Raw genomic sequence first — 12,246 nt, 5'->3', positions numbered from 1 at the left:
AGATAGATAGGTAGATAGATATATGCAGTGGCTCGCTGCTTGTCACGGCGTCTTTTCCAGGCAGTGCAAGCCCGAGTGAGCGACCGAAAGAGATGTTTTAAGCAAAGATCTTAGAGCAGATATAAGATCTTTGGTTTTAAGGAAGGGAAGGGGCGAAGGGAGAAGGGAAGGGGCGAAGGGAGAAGTGAAGCATAGAAAGATGTGTGCAGGAGGAATGATCAGCAGCGCCAGATGGTTACAGCGGCCGCATTGTAACCAGCCTTGAATGACAGTCACACCGGCCAGACAGCGAGGCGAGCTGTTATCCCCTGTTACAGAGTGACACGGCGTGGAAACAGGCCCTTCAGCCCCAACTTGCCCACACCGACCAACATGCCCCAGCGACGCTGGTCCCACCTGCCCGCATATGGCCCATATCCCTCGAATGAGTCCCATCCATGTACCTGTCTAAATGTTTCTTAAATTTTGCGATGGTGCCTGCCTCCTCTTGCAGCTTGTTCCATACACCCACCACCCTCTGTGTGTCCATCAACCCCACCCGCCACCAAACCTCAGCTTGCACTGAGAACTCCATCCACCTTCAGCCCAAACTTACTTGCGCTCTCTCTCCGTCTCTCTCACCGTCTCCCTCTCCATCTCTTTCCCTCTCCCCTCCCCCTCCCCCTCTCCCTCTCTCTCTCTCTCTCTCTCCCTCTCTCCCTCTCTCTCTCTCTCTCTCTCTCCCTCTCTCCCTCTCTCTCTCTCTCTCTCTCTCCCTCCTCCCCCCCTGGTGGTTATACTAGTTTCACTGTCATCCAGTTGAGTTTCATTGTCTATATAACTCGTTAACTTCCAACATAACTCGATATCGCCTTGATCATGGTTACTTTTTTGCATATCTTTCATTCATTTGTTCTCAGATCTAGGAGTAGAATTAGGACATTCGGCCCATCAAGTTTACTCCGCCATTCAATCACGGCTGATCTTTCCCTCCCTCCTAACCCATTCTCCTGCCTTCGCCCCATAACCCCTGACACCCGTACTAATCAAGAATTCGGAGAAAAGGAATGGGTGATGTTTCCGGCTGAGACCCTTCTTCAGTCTGAGAGTCAGGGGAGAGGGATACACAGAGATATGGAAGGGTAAGGTGGGAAAACGACAGATCAGAGCAGATGATGATAAGGAAATATAGAGTGGTTCATTGTTGGCTGAGGGGAAGGTGACAACGAGGCATCCAAACAGTTAAATTAATCAGGAGGACAGTGAAACATGTCGGAAAACTAGGGTGGAGGAGGGACGGAGAGAGAGGGTTACTTGAAATATGAGGTGCTGTTCCTTCAAGTACCTTCAAGAAGGGTCTCGACGCAAAACGTCACCCATTCCTTCTCTCCAGAGATGCTGCCTGTCCCGCTGAATTACTCCAGCATTTTGTGTCTATCTTCAAGTACCTATTAGCTTCACTGTCATCCTGTTGAGTTTCATTCTTATGTAACTTGTTATCACCTATCCCACAGCCAACAATGGACCATTGTAGGCTCCATCTTACCTTGACCGTCGTAATTTTTTTAAATCTCTCTGCCCAGTCCATCATCGGCTCTGACCTCCCTTCCATCGAGGGGATCTATCACAGTCACTGCCTCAAAAAGGCTGGCAGTATCATCAAGGACCCACACCATCCTGGCCACACACTCATCTCCCCACTACTTTCAGGTAGAAGGTACAGGAGCCTGAAGACTGCAACGACCAGGTTCAGGAATAGCTACTTCCCCACAGCCATCAGGCTATTAAACTCGGCTCAGACAAAACTCTGAACATTAATAGCCAATAATCTGTTTATTTGCACTTTATCAGTTTATTTATTCATGTGTGTATATATTTATACAATGGTATATGGACACACTGATCTGTTCTGTATTCATGCCTTCTATGTTCTGTTGTGCTAAAGCAAAGCAAGAATTTCATTGTCCTATCAGGGACACATGACAATAAACTCTCTTGAACTTGAACTTGTACATTTTTTTTCCGTTTCCACTGAATCTTAGTCTAAAGAGGGTCCATACCTGAAATATCACCTATTCGTTTTCTCTAGGGATGCTGCCTGACCCGCTGAGTTACTCCAGCTTTTTCTGTCTGTTTTTCTCTTTCCAAAGTTTTAACCTCGTTTCTTGACCTTTAACTACTTTTGGGACAGGTGTAAATGAGCAGTGCTGTATTGCTGTGATGGTAAACCCGACTTGAATCAAATTGGCTAATACTGTACTACTAATAAATATTATTTCCTTGACACTATACTTTATATAAAGAGGCACAAAGATAGACACAGAAAGCTGAAGTAATGCGGCGGGTCAGGCAGCATCCCTGGAGAAAAAGGATGGCTGACCTTTCAGGTCGGGACCCTTCATCATTACCTCATCGTTGACCCTCGGACTATCATTGATTGGACTTTGCTGCCTTAAGAGGACTGGACGAGCTGGATGCAGGAAAAATGTCCAGAACCAGGGGCCACAGTTTTAGAATAAAGGGGAGGCCATTTAAGACTGAGGTGAGAAAAAACTTTGTCACCCAGAGAGTTGTGAATTTGTGGAATTCCCTGCCACAGAGGGCAGTGGAGGCCAAATCACTGGATGGATTTATGAGAGAGTTAGATAGAGCTCTAGGTGGAGTCAAGGGATATGGGGAGAAGGCAGGCACGGGCTATTGATTGGGGATGATCAGCCATGATCACAATGAATGGCGGTGCTGGCTCGAATGGCTTCCTCCTGCATCTATTTTCTATGTTTCTATGTTAACCATGGACTAAAGTGCCTGTTCAACTTGGCGATTTTTTTCGGCGACTGCCGGCGTCAGTGACTGACATATCAGGGTCGCCGAAAGATTTTGAACATTTCAAAATCCAGCGGGGACAAAAAAAATGTTGCGACACTTGAGGAGACACCGCGCGTCGATACGTTGTCACGCCGAGACTTTTTGGTGACATGATACTTCAGTCAATGATGCCGGCCGTTGCCGAAAAAAAATGGCAAGTGGAACAGGCCCTTAAATGTTACTCCCTTAGCATAGAAACATAAAAAAATAGGTACAGGAGGAGGCCATTTGGACCTTCGAGCCAGCACCGCCATTCATTGTGATCATGGCTGATCGTCCCCTATCAATAACCCGTGCCTGCCTTCTCCCCATATTCCTTGATTCCACTAGCCCCTAGAGCTCTATCTAACTCTCTCTTAAATCCATCCAGTGATTTGGCCTCCACTGCCCTCTGTGGCAGGGAATTCCACAATTTCACAACTCTCTGGGTTAAAATGTTTTTCTCACCTCAGTCCTAAATGGCCTCCCCTTTATTCTAAGACTGTGGCCCCTGCTTCTGGACTCACCCAACATTGGGAACATTTTTCCTGCATCTAGCCTGTCCTGTCCTTTTATAATTTTATATGTTTCTATAAGATACCCCTTCATCTTTCTAAACTCCAGTGAATTCAAGCCTAGTCTTTTCAACCTTTCCTCATATGACAGTCCCACCATTCCAGGGATCAATCTCGTGAATCTACGCTGCATTGCCTCAATCAAACGGATGTCCTTCCTCAAATTAAGAGACCAAAACATGTATCAATACACTGTAAATGGCATGATTGTAATCATGTATTGTCATTCCGCTGACTGGTTAGCACGCAACAAAAGCTTTTCACTGTACCTCGGTACACGTGACAATAAACTAAACTCAAACTAAACTTCAGTGACGACTGATGATGGTGAAGGCTGCTGACCTTTTATCTGCAGTGTTTTATCCAGCTTGGCTGGAATGGGTCAACAACCTGAAACAATGACTCTGCATCCTCTTTCCTGAATGCTATCTGACCGGCTGGCCATTTCCAGTGTTTACAGAAATAAAACGCTGTCTCTTGACATGTAAATGTTTTGTTATTACAAGCTCACAAGTTATAGGAGTAGAATTAGGCCATTCGGCCCATCGAATCTACTCTGCCATTCAATCATGACTGATCTCTGCCTCCTAATTCCATTTTCTACCCCTAACCCTTGACACCCGTTCTAATCAAGAATTTGCCCAACTCTGCCTTAAAAAAACCCCCACTGACTTGGCCTCCACAGCCCTCTGTGGCGATGAGTTCCACAGATTAACTACCCTCTGACGAAAGAAGTTCCTCCTCACCTCCTTTCTAAAAGAGCGCCCTTTAATTCTGAGGCTGTGACCTCTGGTCCTAGACTCTCCCACCAGTGGAAACATCCTTTCCACATCCACTCTATGCCTTTCACACGGTGCCTCAGGAAGGCCGTCAGCATTCACAAAGACTCCTCACACCCTTGCAATCGTCTGTTCGAACTTCTACCTTCCAGCAGACGTTACAAGGCCTTCTACGCCCGCACCTCCAGACTCAGGAACAGCTTCATCCCCAGAGCTATCGCTGCTCTGAACAGGCCCTGCTGAGTGCCCCCCCCCCAATGAACTGTCTCCCTCGGATGGCCACGTCGCACATTGACCCAGCACAGACCTATTTGCACTTTATACTGTTTTACTGTTTTTTAAAAAAATCATGTTTCTCTGGGTATCTAAATTTTTAGTTGATTAAGTTATGACATCGGATGGAAGCTGCATACCAAATCTTGTTGTACCTCTGTGCAATGACAATAAAATATATTATTATTATTATTATTATTCATTATTCAGTAAGTTATAATGAACTCCCCCCTCATTCTCCTAAACTCCAGCAAGTAGAGGCCCAGTGCTGTCAAACGCTCATCATATGCTCACCCACTCATTCCTGGAATCATTCTTGTAAACCTCCTCTGGACCCTCATCCTTCCTCAGATATGAAGCCCAAATTTGCCCATATCAACTCTTATTCCTCCTCGATCAGTGATTCGCTGCAGAATTGTATTACGCCGCGGGGATTTTGTATCCTTCCACGAGAACATGTAATAGAACAGCGGGTGGAACTGCTGCCTCACAGCAGCGGCAGAAACCAGGGTTCCATCCTGACCTCGTTCGCTGCCAGTGTGGAGCCTGCACGTTTTCCCTGTGACCCCGCCTGCTTCTTCCCGGGTGCTCCAGTTTCCTCCCACATCCCAAAGATGTGCAGGGTTGCAGGTTAATTGGAGGTTAATTCACCTCTGTGAAAAGTTAGCCCCCAGTCGGTGCAAGAGTGGGATAAGATAGAACTAGTGCGAACGTGTGAGTGGTGGCCGGTGTGTGAACTCGGTGGGACAAAGAGCCAGATTCCACGCCGTGCCTCCAAATGGTACCGCTCAGGAACAGGCCCATCTGCCCAAAATTTCCGTGCTGTACATGATGCCCAGATTAACAAATCCCTCCGCCTGCACATGATACATATCCACCCATTCCCTACAAAACAATGTGCTTATCTGAAAGCCTCTTACACAACACTATCACCCCTGGTCAATTCTTCCCTTCCCACCCGCACCATCCCCTCCCCGGGCACTTTCCCTTGCAACCACAGGAGATGCTACACTTGTCGCTTTACCTCCCCCCTCGACTCCATTCAAGGACCCAAGCAGTCGTTCCAGGTGCGACAGAGGTTCACCTGCACCTCCTCCAACCTCATCTATTGCATCCGCTGCTCTAGGTGTCAGCTGCTCTACATCGGCGAGACCAAGGGGAGGCTGGGCGATCGTTTCGCCCAACACCTCCGCTCGGTCCGCATTAACCAACCTGATCTCCCGGTGGTTCAGCACTTCAACTCCCCCTCCCATTCCGAATCCGACCTCTCTGTCCTGGGCCTCCTCCATGACCAGAGTGAGCACCACCGGAAATTGGAGGAGCAGCACCTCATATTCCGCTTGGGCAGTCTGCACCCCAGCGGCATGAATATTGACTTCTCCAATTTCTGGTAGCCCTTGCTGTCTCCTCCCCTTCTCAGCTCTCCCTCAGCACTCTGGCTCCTCCTCTTCCTTTCTTCTTCCCGCCCCCACCCTACATCAGTCTGAAGAAGGCTTTTGTCCTGAAACGTTGCCTATTTCCTTCGCTCCATAAATGCTGCCTCACCCGCTGAGTTTCTCCAGCATTTTCGTCGACCAACACATTCACATCTGCTTCCACCACCACCCGCACGGTGGCACAGCGGTAGAGTCGCTGTCCCACAGCGCCGGAGACCCGATTCAGTCCTGACTGCGGCCGCTGTCTGTACGCAGTTTGTACGTTCTCCCCGTGACCTGCGTGGGTTTTATCGGAGATTGTCGGTTCCTTCCCACACTCCAAAGACGTACAGTTCTGCAGGTTAATTGGCTTGGTATAATTGTAAATTGTCCCTCGTGTGTGCAGGATAGTGTTAGTGTGCGGGGATCGCTGGTCGGCGTGGACTCGGTGGGCTGAAGGGCCTGTTTCCGGGCTGTATCTCTACACTAAGCTAAATGAAACAATCCCCAGCAACACATTCCAGATACCTACTGCTCTTTGTGTTAAAAAAAAACTAGCTCTGCGCCTCACTTAAACTTTCACCCTCTCACCATAAAGCTATGGATTCTAATATTTACATTTCTGCTCTGGGCAAAAAAGATTTTGACTTTTAATAATTCCAACTGAGTATTTTACTTGACGAAGGGTCCTGACCCGAAATGTCACCTATCCATGTTCTCTAGAGATGCTGCCTGACCTGCTGAGTGACTCCAGCACTTTGTGTCTTTTGTTGTGAGCCAGCATCTGCAGTTCCTTGTGTAAGCATGTTTTAAGTTGGCCGCCTTACAAGATCAGCAGGCGATTTATTTCAAAGGATGTTATTCTAGTTTCTTCCACAATCACTTCCTATTATCAGAACTTGGCCTCGTAACAGTAATGTTGGTACAACCCTTCCTTCCTGTATACTTTCCTGTCTGCAAACTATGCAAGCTTCATCTCAGACTCACAAGCGATTGTGCATGCTCTTAAGTCTAAGGGTCTGGACCCGAAATGTCACCAGTCCATGTCCTCCACAGATGCTGCCTGACCCGCTGAGTTTCAAGGGTGGAAATCTGTACCTTGATTTTTACTCTTAATTCCAGCATCTGCAGATCTTAATGTCTGCAAGGTGTTGAATAGGTGTTTTTAGTTTAGTTTAGTTTAGGGCTACAGTTTGGAAAAAGACCATTCGGCCCACTGGGTCCGTTCCCCGTCCACTGATGCTATCCTACACACTAGGAACAATTTGCAATTTTTACCTGACCGACGGGCCAGCACGTCTTTGGAGTGTAGGAGGAAACCGTAACACCTGGGGAAAACCCATGCAGGTCACAGGAATAACGTGCACACTCCGTAAAGACAAGAACCTGTAGTCAGGAGTGAGACGGGGTCTCTGCCGCTGTAAGCCAGCAACTCCACCGCTGCCTCACAGTGCCGACCCTTTGTTGGGGAGAAGCTGTTCTTGAATCTGGTCGTCTCGGTTTTCAGGCTCCTGTACCTTCTTCCCGACGGCAGGAGTGAAATGAGGTGATGTGGGGTTTTTGATGATGTCGACTGGCTTTTTAAGGCAGGGCTTCCCACAGATCACTTCGATGGCCAGTACCTGTGATGGAATGGGCAGGTTTCTCTGGGTGCTCCGGTTTCCTCTCACATCCTAAAGACGTGCGGATTTGTAGGTTAATTGACCGTTGCAATTGTCCTAGTGCAGGGGTCGGCAACCTACGGCCCCCGGGCCGAATGTGGCCCGTAACCCGAAATCATTCGGCCCGCAGGCGGATTTTTTCCCCCGTAATCATCCGACCCCGCCCGAACGCCGCGGCCGAGCTCTGGCTGTACCGCATCCTGCGCAAAGCCGCCGGCACGGCCGCGCACCTTCTGTGAACACGTTTAAGAAGGAACTGCAGATGCTGAAAAAATCGAAGGTGGACAAAAAATGCTGGAGAAACTCAGCGGGTGAGACATGCAAGAATTAGAAGGATGAGGGGGATTACTTATAGAAACATATAAAATTATAAAAGGACTGGACAAGCTAGATGCAGGAAAAATGTTCCCAATGTTGGGCGAGTCCAGAACCAGGGGCCACAGTCTTAGAATAAAGGGGAGGTCATTTAAGACTGAGGCGAGAAAATACTTTATCACCCAGAGAGTTGTGAATTTGTGGAATTCCCTGCCACAGAGGGCAGTGGAGGCTAAATCACTGGATGGATTTAAGAGAGAGTTAGATAGAGCTCTAGGGACTGGTGAAATCAAGGGATATGGGGAGAAGGCAGGCACGGGTTATTGATAGGGGACGATCAGCCATGATCATAATGAATGGCGGTGCTGGCTCGAAGGGCTGAATGGCCTCCTCCTGCATCTATTTTCTATATTTCTATGTTTATATGTTTCTATGAGGCTGCCTCACCCGCTGAGTTTCTCCAGCACTTTTGTCTACCTTCTGTGAACACGTGATTTGATGCCTGCCATCCGGGATGGGGGCGGGGGATCCATGTGTACACGTGATAGATGTGGCCCGCCATCCGCTCACAGACATGCGTCCCGGCCCCTATGCAGAACAAGATTGCCGACTCCTGCCCTAGTGTGTAGGATATGAATGTGAATGTGGGAGAACATAGACCCAGTATGAAGGAGTGATCGATGGTCAGTGTGGAATCAGTAGCTGAAGCTCATGTTTCCATGCTGTATCATTAAACCAAACTTAACTGAACTAAACTAAGTCTGAAGAAGGGCCTCGACCCAAAACGTCGCCCATTCCTTCTCTCCAGATGTCTTTTGCCCTGAGTTGGGGAATCGAGGACCAGAGGACATAATTTTTAAGATGAGGGGGGAAAGATTTTATAGGAATCTGAAGGGTAACTTTTTTACACAAAGGCTGTTGGGGGTAGGGGGTAAGGAACAAGCTGCCCGAGGAGGTAGTTGAGGCAGGTACTATCACAATTTTTAAGATGGTTCATCGGTGTGGACTAAGTATCTCTAAACTAAACTAAACTAAATTAAACATTTGGACGGGTATAGACACAAAAAACTGGAGTACCTCAGCAGGACAGGCAGCACCTCTGGAGAGAAGGACTGGGTGACGTTTTGTGTCGAGACTCTTCTTCAGACTAGTTAGGGGAAAGGGAAACAAGAGATATAGACGTTGATGTAGAGAGATAAAGAACAATGAATGAAAGATATGTAAAAAATGATAAAGGAAACAGGCTATTGTTAGCTGTTTGTTGGATGAAAACGAGAAGCTGGTGCGACTTGGGTGGGGGAGGGGGGGGGATGGAGAGAGAGGAAATGCCGGGGTTACTTGAAGTCAGAGAAGTTAATTTTCATACCACTAGGTTGTAAATTGCCCAAGCGAGCGGCGCTGACTTCAACATCGCGGAGTCCTGGGGCCCATTGCCGAGGGCCGCCAGCGTTGAATCTCCTTCCGCCCAGCGCGGCCTGTGGATGCCGGGAGCCGCGGACTCCGGTAGGAGGTGGCCGATTCGGATGTCCAAGCCGCTGAGGACGTCCCCCAGTCCCGACGTCGGACTTCCATCAACGGAGGAGGATGACTGAATTTTGGAGCCTTCCCTCACAGAGGGAAACTTTGATCCCGCTGTGTGGGGATGTCCGTGTTAAAGACTATCGTGTTCTGTGCTCTTTATTATTCGTATGGCTGTATGGCGACCACACATTTCACTGTATCAATTGGTACATGTGACAAATAAATGTATCTTGTATCTTGTAAAGATGCGTAATTGAATAGGATAAATTTACAGCCATTTAGAACGGAGACGAGGAAACACTTTTTCTCACTGAGAGTGGTGAGTCTGTGGAATTCTCTGCCTCAGGAGGCCGTTTCTCTGGATGCTTTCAAGAGAGAGCGAGATAGGGCTTTTAAAAACAGTGGAGTCAGGGGATATGGGCAGAAGGCAGGAACGGGGTACTGATTGGGGATGATCAGCCATGATCACATTGAATGGCGGTGCTGGCTCGAAGGGCCGAATGGCCTACTCCTGCACCTATTGTCTATTATCTACACAGGGATATGGATCAAACGCGGGGAGGTGGGACTGGTGTAGATGGGACATGGTGGTCGGTGTGGGCTGAAGGGCCTGTTTCCACACTCTATGACTCCATACTAATCCCGCAGCAGGGTGCAAGTGATTGCTGCCACGAATGTCACAAACAATCTCATTTAGCTTCAGACAGTTGCCAGAATGAGGAGGGAAATGGTGCCTGGGGAATGGAAGATTTATTTCCCCTTGGGACAGACGAATAACACATGACATCTGGTCATTTAAGGCCAATGATAACTATTTTGAATAGAGAATCCCCAAACTAGAAAACATGTTGTGTTTTCTGTTTGTTTAGAGTCATATAGCACTGACACAGACTCTTCAGTCCAACTTGTCCACTCATTTCTCATCCCCTTTCAATAGACAATAGACGATAGGTGCAGGAGTAGGTTCCCGATGTTGGGGGAGTCCAGAACCAGGGGCCACAGTTTAAGAATGAGGAGTAAGCCATTTTGAACGGAGACGAGGAAACACTTTTTCTCACAGAGAGTGGTGAGTCTGTGGAATTTTCTGCCTCAGAGGGTGGTGGAAGCGGGTTCTCTGGATGCTTTCAAGAGAGAGCTAGATAGGTCTCTTAAAAATAGTGGAGTCAGGGGATATGGGGAGAAGGCAAGAACGGGGTAATGATTGGGGATGATCAGCCATGATCACATTGAATGGTGGTACTGGCTTGAAGGGCCGAATGGCCTACTCCTGCACCTATTGTCTATTGTCTATTGAGTAGGCCATTTGGCTCTTTGAGCCAGCATCGCTTTTCAATGTGATCTTTCTCCCCGCTTTTCTGCCCCTTTCACCCCCTCCCCCAAATCTCCTTCCACCAATATCCTCTCTCTGCTTTTACATTCCACTCCTCTTAAGAAACAATTTGATAATGAAAGGTTCATCCAATTTAGACATTACTGGAACAACACTTTTGGAAGGGCTGAGAATTAAACCCAGACAATTGTCCACACAGATGTAGCACGTGCCAGATATATATTAGTTTAGTTTAGTCTAGATATACAGTGTGGAGACAGGCCCTTCGGCCCACCGAGTCCGCACTGACCAGCGATCCCCTACACTAGCACAATCCAATAGTCAATGGTAGACAAAAATGCTGGAGAAACTCAGCGGATGAGGCAGCATCTATGGAGCAAAGGAATAGGTGACGTTTCAGGTCAAGACCCTTCTTCAGACTGATGTGGGGGTGGGGCGGGAAGAAGAAAGGAAGAGGTGGAGACTAGGCTGTGGGAGAGCAGGGAAGGGGAGTGGAAAGAGGGAGAAAGCAAGGACTCCCTGAAATTGGAGAAGTCAATGCTTTCCTCCCTCTTTCCCAAACACAGGCAAATGGGACAAGCTTAGATGGGGCATGAATCTTGGTGGGCATGGTTGAGTTGGGCCAAAGGGCTTATTCCTGTGCTGTCTGACTCTTCTTAGGCCCCCTTCGGTCATGGCTGACCATGGGTTGGAGGACGCCTGCGCGTGACTTTGTTTAACGTGGGGAGACTGGTGCACAGACAGCCACCCCACGGTCCTTGACAGATCTGGGACAGGATCAAGTGGCATGGAGTCCAAGACGACCGGAGACCCTTTTCTGCTGCAGCCTTCAGCCGCCTTCCCAGCCGTTGTGACGCTCCACTAAGGTCAGCCATCGTCCTCCGCCTATTCTACCGTTGAGGTCTTGGTTGGATTGCTCTTTGTCTGACTCTATGACAACAATTATTTTGTGATGTGTCTTCATATCTGTGTTTGGCACAAACATAGTGGTCTGAAGGGCCTGTCCCTGTGCTGTACCTGGCTATGTTCTGTGTTGCCATGTTAAATGTACATTATAAATGAGTGCATTTCTCCATAAAAGTCCTGCAAAGAATTTCTGATTGCGTTGATAGGTCTTTTCATATATGACAAGTCTGATTTTGTTAAGGGATTGGCATTTCCTTTGATCCACCCCATCTGTGTTGCTGAGAGGTACTACTAATTTGACAGTATTTTGGCAACTTTTTCACACAAAGGCGGTGGGTGTATGGAACGAGCTGCCGGAGGAGGTAGTTGAGGCAGGAGCTATCACAACATTTAAGAATCATTCAGACAGGTGCATGGATAGGACAGGTTTAGAGGGCTATGGGCCAAACGCAGGCAGGTGGGACCAGTGTAGATGTTGGTCGGTGTGGGCAAGTCGAGCCGAAGGGCCTGTTTCCACACTGATTCACTCTATGACTCGATGACAGTAACTCAGCTGAGAGCACCTACCTTAGGGGCGGCACGGTGGCGCAGCGGTAGAGCTGCTGCCTTACAGCGCCAGAGACCCTGACTGCGGATACTGTCTTGATC

Source organism: Amblyraja radiata, chromosome 3 (assembly GCF_010909765.2).
Source record: "Amblyraja radiata isolate CabotCenter1 chromosome 3, sAmbRad1.1.pri, whole genome shotgun sequence".
NCBI classification, from domain to species: Eukaryota; Metazoa; Chordata; class Chondrichthyes; order Rajiformes; family Rajidae; genus Amblyraja; species Amblyraja radiata.
Note: the sequence above shows the minus strand (reverse complement) of the source record.